At 47.2% G+C, this 15,464-nt stretch overlaps 1 long non-coding RNA gene across 1 annotated transcript; it reads left to right on the forward strand.

The window, feature by feature from the left end:
- Positions 1-1,084: 1,084 nt before the first annotated feature.
- On the forward strand, positions 1,085-2,333 carry LOC134450480 (uncharacterized). Its single transcript, XR_010035105.1, has 4 exons — positions 1,085-1,267; positions 1,494-1,586; positions 1,860-2,028; positions 2,272-2,333. It is a non-coding gene; the product is annotated as an uncharacterized LOC134450480 (long non-coding RNA).
- The last annotated feature ends 13,131 nt before the right edge of the window (positions 2,334-15,464 follow it).

Below are 15,464 nucleotides of genomic sequence, written 5' to 3' on the forward strand. Positions count from 1 at the left end.
TAGCTAGCTAGCCAGCCTGGTCAGAATGGACAAAGGCAGCACATCTCAGAATCTTGTTACGACAATACGAGGCAAATGTGAATGGAGTAGTATTACATCGTTATGTGTAAGGTAAGACGTTAACATGACAAGGGTGAGATGAAGGATACTAAGGGCTAGCCAGACTAGAATAAAAGTTAACTAGGCCTACTACGAAAAGTTCATTCATAAACGTTTTGACGGTCTTTCGAATGGTTATCGGATTGTGTGCTTGCTTGCTTAAATATCATAAAGTTCGCCACAAAGTGATCACGAAATGATCTCCGTATTAATAACAGTTTCGTGGTTTGTTACTCGTTTGAATAAACGTATAGTTTTGACATCCCTTTCAAATGACACACGGATGTTTTGAATGTTTGTTGTACCACGAGCTATCAAGAAATTATGCTGTATTTACCCTTAAACAAATTAAGCACTGGGCTGCGTTGTGCACGTCTGTTTCATCATCTGAGCTATCAGTGTTTCTTTGAAGCAAAGATGTATAGAATAGCACTGAAAGTCGGATGTGTCATATTTGTTCAACCTGGTGTTAAACGTAATTTCAATTCTTGACCAGTGCATGTAGAGAAATTGAAAATAAAACCAACTTGACTTGACTTGTCATTGGGTCTGATTTTAAATGTGCCATATAGTTCAATGTGGGAGCAGGTTCACACACTAAATAAGACACTAAGGTCAAGCACAAGCAGATTTTTTTTTGTTTTTTTTTAAACAATTCTCAGAGCAGATTAGAGCAGACGTTTCAGGTTGCTGCCATCAGAGAGTAGTGACTTGACCTTAGTGTCTTTAGTGTGCTCCCACATTGAACTCTACTTTTTGGGTCCATGCACCTACTTATTTCTAAACATCTAGAGCGCAACAATACCCCTGCCTCCTGATGTGCCATATAACCTGTATCTCTCCAAGTGTGTGTGTGTGTGTGTGTGTATGTATGTGTGTGTGTGTGTGTGTGTGTGTGTGAGAGTGTGTGTGTGTGTGTGTGTGTGTGTGTGTGTGTGTGTGTGTGTGTGTGTGTGTGTGTGTGTGTGTGTGTGTGTGTGTGTGTGTGTGTGTGTGTGTGTGTGTGTGTGTGTGTGTGTGTGTGTGTGAGAGAGAGAGAATGTGTGCACGCAGATATAAGAAGTTGGGGTTGATGATCCACATGATGGTGATGGACCAGGACAGCTCTGGACCTCCTGACTGGCAGCTCCATCCTCAACCTCTCTTCCTGCCCTTCACACATGTGCAGGTAAGGCCAATTTTAAAAAACTCACTGCATTGTTTGAGGCAAAAGTAGGAGAAAAGGAGTGTGCGAGTGAGTAAGTGAGAACCCGGTCATTATACATGTGACCCTTAAAGGGCGTGTGTGTGTCCTAGAACCAAGACAGTGGCAGTGTGTGTCTGTCTGCCTTTGGTTAAGGGTATCTTTAAGATACTACCTTGTTGTGGTAACATAATTTTGCTATTTCTGACAGGCAGACAGTTTTCTGAAAGATGGTTGATGTCAGTACCAACATGTTGTGATGGAGGCTTCCACCTGAGCTGAACACAGAAACTTGCACACAGTGGTGAGTAAATCACTGAATCTGTTTTGTTCTGCACTAGACCAATAAGTATTTCATACAGTAATTCCTTCATGTGCTGTGTTTATTTATAGCAGAACTTGTGTGTAGAGGATAATACAAAACACTGGCACAGTAGTAGTGACCCCTGTACAGGCCAGAAGCTCTGTATCTCTTCAGCTTGGTGTTCTGCATTAAAATGATGGGTGTGCTTTTTATGTAGTGTAGTCTATGTATACCCTCTCGTGTGTGTGTGTGTGTCTGTGTCCATGTGTGCAGATGGAAGCAGTCGTTCCTGTTCAGCATCAATATGCCAGTAATGGGTTTGATGAGCCACAGCATGGGTATGGGCAATCAGCATCAGGACCAGGGCAGCTCACAAGGAGAACCTCCTGCCCTGCCTCGTCATCCTCACCCTCCCATCTCCCTGCTCTTCACACATGTGCAGGTGAGGCCAACCTCTAAAATGCACACTTGACTTGTGGCAAAGGCGAGAGTAAGCCTGCGTGCGTGCGTGCGTGCCTGCCTGCGTGCGTGCCACACTTTAAGACAGTAGCAGTGTGTGGGGGGGGCGTGTGCACAAGCATATGCACATGGTCATGTCATGGTCATGTCTTTCTGTAGGTAGATAGGGGGTGCTTGTTTTTGTCTTTATTTTCATTCATAACATTAGCATGCCTTTTTTTGACAGGCACGCAGCCAGTTTTCAGAGGGAGGGCTGATGACACCAATATGGTCCAGCTGACACCAGCAACTTTGGTTCTGAACCTGATCAACCCAGCACCAACCACTGTGCCGCTCCTCCTCTGCCAACTGCACCACATGGCTCCACCATCTCAAAAAGGCACAGACACTACTCCACTTCCTGTGAAGGATGAGAGAAGAGCCGACCGCCCCACATCGGCACTCACCACCTTCTACAGGGGTGTCATTGAGAGCATCCTGACCAGCAGCCTCTCTGTCTGGCATGGCAGCCGTCAAGCTGAAGACTAGAAGGCAGTACAGAGAGTGTGGTGAGAACGGCAGAAAAGCTCATAAGATCACCCCTACCAGCCATTCCGGATCTGTACACTTAACACTGTTCCAAGAGGGTAATGAACGTCATAAAGACACAACTCATCCAGCATACAGACTGTTCTCCCTACTACCATCAGGGAAGCGCTAGCCCAGCATGTGGAGCCGCACAAGCACACTGGGAAACGGCTTCTTTCCACAAGCCATCAGACTCCTCAACGCACTGAAGAAAACCACATGAATATTCCAAGGACACTGGAGAATATTTGATGAACACTTCTTTCACCATGCCACTTACACTTTACTTATTGCACCTTATATACAGCATCTTCATATCACCTGTATGATCTCCTCCTGCCGTGTGTGTGTGTGTGTGTGTGTGTGTGTGTGTGTGTGTGTGTGTGTGTGTGTGTGTGTGTGTGTGTGTGTGTGTGTGTGTGTGTGTGTGTGTGTGTGTGTGTGTGTGTCCACTGTGTATTTATTGTTAATGTTAATTTATTGTATGTTAATCTTCTTATTGCACACTGTTTGTGTCTCTGTGTGACTGTATGTATTGTATGTATCAGTCTGTATTTCATGTCAATGCATTATTTTTAGTTATTAGTTAAACTGCACATTGGAGACTGGTCAAACACAATTTCAAACTTTGTGTTAACCCTCCATAGATTTTTGTCAAAAAATGGAGTCTAATCTACTGTACTACACAGGCTATCAACAGACCACACAGTTGAGTGCTGTTTTATGCACTCTGAATATGAGGAGAAGGAGAGGTGACCTTTCACACTTCATAGTGTAAAAGTAAACAGAAATAAATTTTCACATTTCATTCCTGTCTCGTTCACTTCTTTCAGCAATGTATGTGGCCTACATGCAGGGAAGCTGACAAGGGGGACAAAGGGGTCCATTGACCTGGGCCCAGTGAGACGAGGGGTCCAGGAATGGGTCCTCATTACATTGTATGTAGTCTATGTATTGAGTGGGGGGCCCTTTCAGATGACTGTCCTGAGCACAGCCAAAGCTGTCAGCGGTCCTGATTATGTACGCACAAACACTGGTTATGATGGTAGGAAAAATGTTCTCTGTTTTCTGATTGCCTTTGAATTCAGACAGGCCAATCTGGAACCTCTCCTGGATAAAGAGGTAAGCTTCAATAGTGTGGTCACTCCTAAATCATAGACAGACATGGAGTATGGTAGGCCTATGGTAGGCTAATGAAGAAATCGTTTTTCTCCAATAAAACAAACAAATAGCCTATTGCTATTTCAAATACTATTTCATATATTTTTTCATTAATATCTGCTCTTTCCAAGCTGACCACATTGCCACATAAATGTGGTGAGGTGACACTCATTACTTTAAAAAGTCGGGAATGTGTTGCTGATGTTTTACATCGTTTCAAACTTTTCAAAGTAGCCTATATCATGTCTTACTAAGTGAACAACCTCGCCAAAAAGGGTTTTTTAATTATTATTATTATTCCGGGTGTGTTAATATCCTGGAAAGGATGTTTAATCATATAGCCTACACAGTGTTAACAGTGACCTCGATACACACAGCTAGGTAAGGTAATGTCAACGTCGTCGTGTTGACATTTTGGCGACCTGATACGTTGCTATGACAAATTTGTGCATAGGGACACTGTTGCAGGACTGGTCGGCGGTGGAGTGGACAGAGAGATGAACGAAACTTGTTTCCAAAAATAGAGCTCTTTTTATTTTTTCTTCTTTTCTAAAACTTTTCTTCAGGTGCAAATATTTACAGTGTACAAAAATAAAGTTGAAAAATGCAGAACATAAACTAATCAAAACAAAATATCAAAAATGCAAAATAAACAGGCTTCAAGTTTGCCAGGCTAAATCAAAATAAATGACCCTGAGCACAACTATACTACAGCCAAGACACAGTACCTTTTGCCAAGACGTCTACACCTCAACTCAAGCTCTGGGGCCTCTACAGAGTTTCTATACTCGTAGCCCCTCCCCACAGATGAGCCCAGTTGCCAAAACAAATCAATTAACAAAATAACAAAAATCTAAATGGAAAATAACAACTGAAAAGAATGAACACAAAATACATAAACACCCAAAATAATTTTCAGTAAACAAAATTCCCTCTACACATTATAAAAATACATTTTCCCCATAACCAGTAAAACACCCCCGCTAAAATAGTATGCGCCATTCAGAGCACGTGAGCCCCCCCCCAATAATTACCCATTGGATCAGTCCCTCGGTTTCGCCCGAGGATGAAGGAAGTGTTTTGCGTCAGGTGGTGAGTGTACAGAAAACTGCGTTTGTAATGATGGCTAAAAACATTAAATTGCAAAAACAGGTATGTGTGTCAGTGTGGTTTGTTACTGTTACCGGTACAATGTTTTAACAGATGAATGGATGTTTAGATACATGACGCGTGTTGCAAACACGAGTGGTGAAACAATGGCGTGAAACAAACAAATGCTACATAATGGCGGTAGGCCTCCCTGCACACTGTGTAACAAATGCTATTAAGATGCTATGGCAAACGGTGAGATGTGGAATGCTTAAAACGGGTAAACCAGAACAGAAAACGGTAATGGAATGAAATGCTACTCACTGCAGTAGGACAGCTGATGTTCGAATATGCCGGCAGATAGCTGCCTATGCGCCTATGCGCTTGCGTGAGTAAACAGGTGAAAAGTGATTGGGCGTAAGCGTCACGGCTCACTCCGTGACATTTCCCCCCCCTTCTGAAAATGCCCCCTGTGGCATTCAAGTCAATTTACTCAGGCCTAGACAGGAAGTCAGCTGTACAATTAAATTTCCCCGCCCTGTACAACACATCAAAATCAAAAGGCTGGATTGCCAAGAACCACCTGGTGATCCTGGAATTGGTGTCCCGCATACTCCCTAACCAGGACAACGCTCTGTGGTCGGTTTCCAACACAAATTTACGCCCCAACAAATAGTACTTAAAGGAGTCCAGTGCCCATTTAATGGCAAGACATTCTTTTTCTACTGTCGAGTAGTTTTGCTCTCTGGGTAGCAGCTTGCGGCTAATGTAAGCCACAGGCCGCAATTGTCCTTCATCCCCCTGCAAGAGGACAGCACCCAGGCCTCGGTCAGATGCATCGGTCTGCACAGTGAACGGTCTCTCGAAGTCTGGACTGAGGAGCACAGGCTCTTGACACAAAGAGTCCTTTAAGTCCTGGAATGCGCTCTCGCACTCCTCAGACCACTGGACCTTGTTGGGTTGGTTCTTACGGGTTAGTTCAGTCAGCACAGCCGCTTTCTCTGAAAAGTTCTGAATGAAGCGCCTGTACCAACCCACAAGTCCCAAGAACGATCGTACCTGCTTCTTGGTGGTTGGCCGCTCCGCAGACTTGATCGCCTCCACCTTCCCCACCTGAGGACGGATGACCCCTCTGCCCAGAACATAGCCCAGGTAGGAGGTCTCCTCCCTGGCCAAGGCACACTTGTCTGGGTGGATGGTGAGACCCGCCTCCTTAACCAAGGAGAGGATCTGCTGCAGATGTTGGAGGTGCTCCCCCCAGGTGGCGCTGTAGATCACGATGTCATCAAGGTAGGCGGCGGCAAAGCCCTCCGCCCCCCTGAGGATCCTGTCCATCAATCGCTGGAAGCTCGCTGGCGCCCCATGCAGGCCGAAGGGTAGAACTGTGAACTGGAAGTGCCCGAATGGTGTTCTGAAGGCAGTGAGCTCTTTGCTGCCCTCTGCCAGTGGCACCTGCCAATAACCTTTGCACAAGTCGAGTGTGCTTAGGTATTTGGCCTTGCCCAGGCGTTCAACGAGGTCGTCGACCCTTGGCATGGGGTATGGGTCAAACTTTGCTTGCATGTTGACCTTGCGAAAGTCCAAGCAGAATCTCAGGCTGCCATCTTTCTTGGGTATCAGGATCACTGGACTACTCCACTCGCTGAAGGACGGCTCGATGACCCCCAGCTCAAGCATCATGTCCAGCTCCTCTTTCATGACCGGCAGCAATCGCTCCGGCACCCTGTAGCAAGGCTGCCGCACTGGGTTGTCGTCCTTGAGCACCACCCGGTGCTCCACCAGCTCCGTCCGCCCAGGTCGCTGAGTGAAGAGGCCCTCTGGCAGGATGTTGCAGAGGTCACGCTGGCGCTCCTCCGACAGATGGCTGAGGTCCAGCTGGCTCTCCTCCTCCCGGCCCGGCAGATACTGCTCGCTGTATTCTTCCTCCTCTTCCACTGCTCGGATGAACAGCGCTGACGCCGCCTGCTGTGGCTCTGACTGCAGTTCTGGCTCCGCCCGCTCCATCCACCGCTTCAACATGTTGACATGGAAGACTTGATGTTTCTTTCGACGGTCTGGCATGTTGATCTCGTACGTCACCTTTCCCATCTTGCGCGTCACGGTGTAGGGCCCCTGCCATTTCGCCAACAGCTTGTTGTCTGAGCTGGGCAACAACAGCAGGACCCGGTCACCAGGCTGGAAGCTGCGCGTGCGGGCAGACCGGTCATACCATGCCTTCTGTCGTTGTTGGGACTTGCGGAGGTTGTCTTGAGCCATGGCAGTCACAGCAGTCAGCTTCTCCCTCATCTTCAAGACGTAGGAGATGATGTCCGTCTGCTCCGATGTCTCTCCCTCCCAGGTCTCCTTCAGCACGTCCAGTGGTCCCCGCACCTGATGCCCGTACAGCAGTTCGAAGGGAGAGAACCCAGTTGACTCTTGGGGAACTTCTCTGTATGCGAACAACAGGTAGGGTAGCCACTGGTCCCACTCTTTGCCGCTGTCATCCACAAACCGTCTGAGCATGTTCAGCAGGGTCTGATTGAACCGCTCGACGAGTCCATCAGTCTGAGGGTGATAGGGAGTGGTTCTGATGCGCTTTATCCCTAACAGGTCATAAACTTGCTTAAGTGTTTTGCTCATGAAATTTGGGCCTTGGTCTGTTAATACCTCCCGTGGAATCCCTACTCTGGAGAAGAGCTGGAGGAGGCAAGACGCAACTTGCTTAGCAGTGACAAGTTTTAGGGGGAAGGCCTCGGGGTACCTAGTAGCGTAATCACAGATAACTAAAATGAAGCGGTTCCCTGACCTACTCTTTTCCAGGGGACCTACGACATCTACTGCAATGCGCTCAAAAGGGGTGTCAACTATAGGGAGTGGCACTAATGGGGCACGTGCAAAACCTTTCCCTCCTGCTAGCTGACATTGGTGACATGATCCACAGTAGTCTTTCACTTTTAAAAACATTCCAGGCCAGTAAAAGCGTCTGCTAATTCGTCGCAGTGTTTTCATGAAAGCTAGGTGACCTGCCCATGGGATAGTGTGACCTAGTTCCAAAACTTGCTGTCTGTACTGCTCTGGCACCACAAGCTGCAAACCATCTTCACTTTCTCTGTACAGGATATTATTTTGCAGGGTAAAAACTTCTTTTCCAAGAGCTGGGACAAAGCAAGGGCCCTCCTCTGCCTTCTTAAACAGATTGGCCAGTGTTGGGTCTGCACGTTGCAGTATAGCAATATCACCATTAAAGTGTACCTCAGACTCAGACAGGCTAGGGGGTTCTACATCTGAGTCACTCTGTAGGCCTGACTGCTCTACGATGTCTAGCACTGTCTCTCTGCGCTTGGCACATCTCTCCTCACTGGTGAATGCTGGCTCAACTGGGACATCCTCACCATAAAAAGGAAAATCAGCCATGTCAGGTGGTTTAGCCTTCGCCATAGCTCTTGTTGCTACACAGCTTAAAGCAGTTTTCCCTACCAGGTCTGGCAACACCGGGAGGTCTTGGCCTAACAGTATTGGGTATGGCAGTTTGGGGACCAGCCCCACCTTGAGCAAATATGTCTGACCACATACACCGACATACACATCTGCTGTACTATGCTCGCTTGTATCACCATGAACACAACAGATAGTCAATATGTCATTTTCATTTCTGAACTCAAGGGGGACTAAATCTGCCTGAACCAATGTCTGTGTGCATCCTGTGTCAACTAGGGCCGTGGTGGGTTTACCATTAAGTTGTACAGTAATGATAGGATCTCTGCTCTGCTGGGTCTTAAGGGGTGGGCTAGGGCTGGGTACATAGCATAGGTGGGAATGTTTGGGCTTTCTGAGGGGGCAAGCGGGGCTCTTGTGACCTTCCCTACCACAGTTAAAGCATGAAACACCTTGGGACTTAACGTTGCTATGGGGTGGGGGTGGGGTGTTCCTACTGTAGTTAGGGGGCGCACCAGAACCACGTCCACTACCAACACCATCAGACTTACCCCAGGGTTGGCGGTCCAGCACTCCGGCGTAGCGGTACCTCTTGGAGCCTTTGTGTGCGGCGACGAAGTTCTCCACCAGGGTGGCGGCCTCTGCTGCTGTCGTCGGGTTGCGTTCTTTGACCCAGGTCCTCACCTCTGGATAGAGAACGCGCAGGTATTGCTCCAGCACCATGGTCTCCATGAGGGCTTCTTTGCTGCATGTGTCGTACTTCACCCATTTAGCAAACAGGTCTTTAAGGCGTATGTACAGTTCTTGTGGTGTTTCGTCTTGGTTGGTGTCCATTGCTCGGAACTGTGAGCGATATGTCTCAGCGTTTATTTCATATTTCTTCAGAATTGCTTCTTTCAGTTTGTCAAAGTTCATGTTGTTTTCAGGGTCCATTGCAATGAAGGCGCTCCTGGCTTTGCCCGTTAGAAGTGGAATTAGGTGGATTGCCCAATCCTCCTTTGGCCACTCACAGGCTGCTGCCAGCTTCTCAAACGTCGTCAGGTAGTGGTCGATGTTGTCGGTCTCTTCCAGCTTTGGCATCTTCAGCTTGTATGGGGTCTTGCTCCCTCTGGTGTCTGCGGCCGGTTCGGGTGTCGAAGTGCGAGAGGGAACTGGCGTGCCCCCCCTCTCCCTCACGTTCTCCACATCGAGCTGGAGCTGGTTCATCTGATGGTTGAGGACGGAATACTGCTGGGCTTGCCGGGCAGACTCCTTCTCCAGCTTCACATCTCTGGCTCGCTGCACCTCCATGAAGGACTCGAACATTCTTGCCAGCCGGTCCAGGGATGACTCATCTCTCCTCTCGGTGTTGGCTGTGGCTGTCGCTACTGCTGTCGCCTCTGCATCACCCCCGACTGCTGCTGCTGCTGTTGTTGCTGCTGCTGTTGTTGCTGCTGCTGCCGCTGCTGCATCTTCATTGGCTTTGGTTGCTTGCTTCCTGGTGGTCGACATCTTTGTCTTCAACTCTGCCACTCCAAAGTCCTCACTTCTGACACCACATGTTGCAGGACTGGTCGGCGGTGGAGTGGACAGAGAGATGAACGAAACTTGTTTCCAAAAATAGAGCTCTTTTTATTTTTTCTTCTTTTCTAAAACTTTTCTTCAGGTGCAAATATTTACAGTGTACAAAAATAAAGTTGAAAAATGCAGAACATAAACTAATCAAAACAAAATATCAAAAATGCAAAATAAACAGGCTTCAAGTTTGCCAGGCTAAATCAAAATAAATGACCCTGAGCACAACTATACTACAGCCAAGACACAGTACCTTTTGCCAAGACGTCTACACCTCAACTGAAGCTCTGGGGCCTCTACAGAGTTTCTATACTCGTAGCCCCTCCCCACAGATGAGCCCAGTTGCCAAAACAAATCAATTAACAAAATAACAAAAATCTAAATGGAAAATAACAACTGAAAAGAATGAACACAAAATACATAAACACCCAAAATAATTTTCAGTAAACAAAATTCCCTCTACACATTATAAAAATACATTTCCCCATAACCAGTAAAACACCCCCGCTAAAATAGTACGCGCCATCCAGAGCCCCCCCCCAATAATTACCCATTGGATCAGTCCCTCGGTTTCGCCCGAGGATGAAGGAAGTGTTTTGCGTCAGGTGGTGAGTGTACAGAAAACTGCGTTTGTAATGATGGCTAAAAACATTAAATTGCAAAAACAGGTATGTGTGTCAGTGTGGTTTGTTACTGTTACCGGTACAATGTTTTAACAGATGAATGGATGTTTAGATACATGACGCGTGTTGCAAACACGAGTGGTGAAACAATGGCGTGAAACAAACAAATGCTACATAATGGCGGTAGGCCTCCCTGCACACTGTGTAACAAATGCTATTAAGATGCTATGGCAAACGGTGAGATGTGGAATGCTTAAAACGGGTAAACCAGAACAGAAAACGGTAATGGAATGAAATGCTACTCACTGCAGTAGGACAGCTGATGTTCGAATATGCCGGCAGATAGCTGCCTATGCGCCTATGCGCTTGCGTGAGTAAACAGGTGAAAAGTGATTGGGCGTAAGCGTCACGGCTCACTCCGTGACAGACACGAGTCCTAAACAGTAGGCTACAATGTCCGAGGTACGGTAAGACAAAGCAAAAGACATATTGGGATTAGAAAACGTGTGATTTATCTCACTTTCTTACATAAATTGTTGAGAATATTATGTCAGTGGAATGTTCAGTGAAACGTTTCTCTGGAAGATAACAATTGCACGGGATATCTTTGTAACAAACATGGAGCCTTCATCCGGAAATGGCCTTGAAAATGACATCATGCAGTATCCCTTCACGATTGGCCAATACGGCAAATGCCGGGAACGCCCATGGGCGTGCTTGCATTAAGGGTGGAACTGTTTTACTGCAGCTGGACCCTTCTCCTTTATCATGCCATCCAAGTTAATCGGGCCCGAAGTTAATCACGCACAGTAATTAATGCGATCCTGGTGTATTTCTCTCATGGTAGGATATACAAAGCGTATGCGACTGTAAACGGTTCACTGTATTGACAGATCATAGGTAAATTGGCATGCCAGTTCTAGGCCTATAACGGTGACCAGAACACAACCAATAATGCTAGTAGCAACTGTGCATGTTGTTGAGGCTGCATTGTTTTCATATGGCTGGCAATTTTGTCTGAACATGTTGTCTGAATAACATTTTATCGCTGGTAATCATTTTCAGCGAAATACACATACTTGAATAAGTTTTATTCATCAACACAACATGTCACATTGGTTGTGCAGGCAAGCAGACGTCAATTTTGTCTGCAATATTTATCACCCTGTCAGAAACTGACAAACCCATGCCCATGATGTGTTCACTAAAAGAAAATATAGCCATTTCAAGACATCTAATTTACCATATCGTTGTTGTGATTTATCTGATGCAAACGATGAATTGCTGGCACCAAATGAGTAGGCTAGCTCTAGTAGTGGTCCTCCTCCATTTATGCTAGGGGCTGGTAGCATGCCGCTTTTTGGACAGTGCAGAGTACTCGTGCACTATGTCGGATTGCCAACCAAAATCCACCGATGCCTTGTGTGTTTTGTAACCGTCAGTGGTCCGATGTCGGACACAGGTGGCATACCACAGACGGCTTGCCGTTCAAACGCCACCAATGATCCACTATACACATGCTAGCTGGGCTGGAACTACTGTCAACATGCTAACTGCTCTGTTGTGGTTTCTATCCCGCGTCGCTGACAACTACGTCACGGCCCGCTTCGATGTGACTGGTTGAAGTAGTACATCACTGTTACCTAATTTCTCCAATCAGGTTTGAGCTTTTTTTGAATACACCCATGGACTAGAACAGCAAGGTTACCAGCATAATTCCAGATGGATGAGAACCAGGTTAGCATCTCCCAACCCCTTACAGTTTTACACTTCCTCCTTTATAGTTTCTCACTCTGTCCATCCATTTGGGTATTCTCTCTCTCTCTCTCTCTCTCTCTCTCTCTCTCTCTCTCTCTCTCTCTCTCTCTCTCTCTCTCTCTCTCTATCTTCTTCTGCCTTTGCATAACTTCCCCCTTTCCATCCATCCATCCATCCATCTGTCTTTACTCTCTCTCCATCTCTGCTCTTCCTCTGTAATCCTCCGTCTTCATCCTCCCATCTGGTGGGAACTGTCTGCTCCTTACTGTGTTAACAAATCTGGCCAAGAAACAGCCTGTCACTCTAGTCTAGAGAGAGAAAAAGAGAGAGCAGGAGAGGGAGAGAGAGAAAGAGTGTGTGTGCGTACGTGGGTGTGTGTGTGTGTGTGTGTGTGCGCGCGCTCGCGTGTGTTGCGTGCGTGCGTCCGTGCATGTGCACATGCATGTGGGTTGACTCAATGCAAGTGTGTGTGTCAGAGATAGAAAGGAAGGTTAACCTACCATTGACCTCTGTCACCCCGTAGGTCCCGCTCATTCAGGTGCCACCGTATGGAGCCTGTCACTCTCACGTTGCTCTCCTCACCTTTATACAGCTAGCAATCAGCTGAACACACACGTGTGTGTGTGTGTGTGTGTGTGTGTGTGTGTGTGTGTGTGTGTGTGTGTGTGTGTGTGTGTGTGTGTGTGTGTGTGTGTGTGTGTGTGTGTGTGTGTGTGTGTGTGTGTGTGTGTGTGTGCGTGTGTGCATGTGTGTGTGTGTGGCTGTGTGTGTGTATATGAGTGTACATGTGTGTTTGTGTGTGTGTGCATGCGTGCGCATACGTGCATGCATGCATGTGGATATGTGTGTGTGTGTGTGTGTGTGTGTGTGTGTGTGTGTGTGTGTGTGTGTGTGTGTGTGTGTGTGTGTGTGTGTGTGTGTGTGTGTGTCTGCGTGCCTTTGTGTCATTCTGTGCCTGCTCTTCGTAAGTGGGTAAAAAATGAGTGTGAGACTCAGCTCCTGCTGGTGCAAGAAGAGTAAGAAGCAAAAGAGAAGGGGGAGGAGTGTAGAGGAGGAGGAGGAGGAGGAGGAGAGCAGGAGAGGATGTGGAGAAGCAGGCGAGTTGTGCAGAGTGTAGGGACTTTTACACCTAAGTTAAGTAATTTCCCCTCATTTTACGAATGCCGGCCATTTTGTAAGATGAGGACACCATTTTCTTTCTATACTGTACCTGGCTCAGATTACATACGTGGCTCAGCCCCGCCCCTTACCTATAAAACCCAGGTCAGAGTAATTTTACTTGGCCCGATTCCCTCCATCGAGAGGTGAGACAACACCACGGGACCACGAGTCTCATTGAAGACATCTATTTTAGAAATGATTGAAACTGTAAGTTATCTTGGCCAGGTTAACACTACGGTCGATATTTTTCTTCCTTCAACCGGTTTTCATTTGTGTATCGCATTCCCATTGCGATATTTCGAGTGATCTTGTGAACACTGCATGGACATCAGTGAGTCAGGACGCAGGAACTCAACTCGCTAGGATAACTTTTGCATGGACAATTTAATATTTTACTAGTACCGAAATCAAAAGAACCTCGCCTAGAGTCGACGGAGATTCGGCTGAGCCTGATGGTCTGTCCCCAAGAGAGTGGACAGCCCGGTACAGTTACACAGAGTTGGCTGTAGGAGATCGTACGGATCCACACGCACCCCTCTCACTTGGCCCTCGCAGGACGGCACGGCAAAGATCATTGGATTACACAACGAAATACCCCTTTCTTTTTCTTTTTCCTTTCTGTTCAAGGAAGCAAGACTCTTTGGACATATTGCAACCTCGCGCTCCGGAACCGTGCGTGGTATCGCTCGGACCCACAGACAGGACCTGAACGCTCTTCGAAACAAAGGAACTCGCCCCGAGAGATCAAAGGGTTCTCTCTCCAACAACGGATAACGCAGGGCATAGATATGCAGTTAGAACTGTTACATAGCTTTGAAGAGTTGTGCTTAAATATCCACACTTGTAGAGTGTGATATATTTTATTTTTGGGTTATTTTGTTCTATCTGTTCTTTCTTTTCTTTCTCTCTTTCTCCCCTCTCATCACCACCAATAGCCACACGCTATTCTTAGTTTACATAGTTGCAGTATTGTCGTACATGCACCCACATGTAAATTACCCACTTACAAGACGAAGACGAGGAGGAGAAGAAGAAATGCAGGGGCGGATGAGGGGAAGGATATCAGTACCCGAAGAGAAAGAGGAGTGCAGAGAAGGAGAAGAGGATGAGGGAGTAGTGCAGCGGAGGAGTGCAGAGGAGGAGGAGAAGAAGCGCAGGGGTAGAAGACAGAGGTGCAGAGGACAGGTCGGGAGAGAAGATGAAGGCAGGAGTAGAGGATGGAACAAAATGTCTGGCTGCATAGTTAGACGATTCTGAACTTTCGAGGCCCTTACTGCAATAGCACCCCCCCCCCATCTCTATATCTATGTCTTTGTCTCTCTCTCTCTCTCTCTCTCTCTCTCTCTCTCTCTCTCTCTCTCTCTCTCTCTCTCTCTCTCTCTCTCTCTCTCTCTCTCTCTCTCTCTCTCTCTCTCTCTCTGCCCCTGCTTGTTGGCTGGTCTTGTTTCCAGGTCAGTCCGTTTAGACATCCCCAGAGTCTGATTGCTCATAGAGTCCGTCTGCTGCTGGAACCAGAAGACAAGCCGCCCCCCCACCCCCCCTCCACACACACACACACACATTTACACATGCTTTGAATGACTGTGCTCTGTGACAGACTTATCTCTCCATCACACACACACACACACACACACACACACACACACACACACACACACACACACACACACACACACACACACACACACACACACACACACACACACACACACACACACACACACACACACGGGGAGAGAGAGAGAGAGAGAGAGAGAGAGAGAGAGAGAGATGTAGGCCTACATGAATTACTTATTCAATGTCTGATTGAGCACAGATGGTCATCATGGGCAATCGCCAGTGCATGAGTCCCCCTGCCATCTCAGCCTGTCTGCTGAGGTGTGGAGGTTAGGGGCTGGCCTGGGGAGAAATGTGGAGGTAGACTGGGGTGTGGATGTCTGGCGCTGGCTGGGGTATAGAGTTATGGAGCAGGGGTGTAGAATTCTACCTGGGGTATAGATTATAGCTGCGTTATAGAGTTCTCGAGCTGGGGTGTAGACTTTCGGTTATACAGTCCAGGAACAGGGTTATGGAGTTCTGGAGCTGGATTTTA

This window comes from Engraulis encrasicolus, chromosome 6 (assembly GCF_034702125.1).
Source record: "Engraulis encrasicolus isolate BLACKSEA-1 chromosome 6, IST_EnEncr_1.0, whole genome shotgun sequence".
NCBI classification, from domain to species: Eukaryota; Metazoa; Chordata; class Actinopteri; order Clupeiformes; family Engraulidae; genus Engraulis; species Engraulis encrasicolus.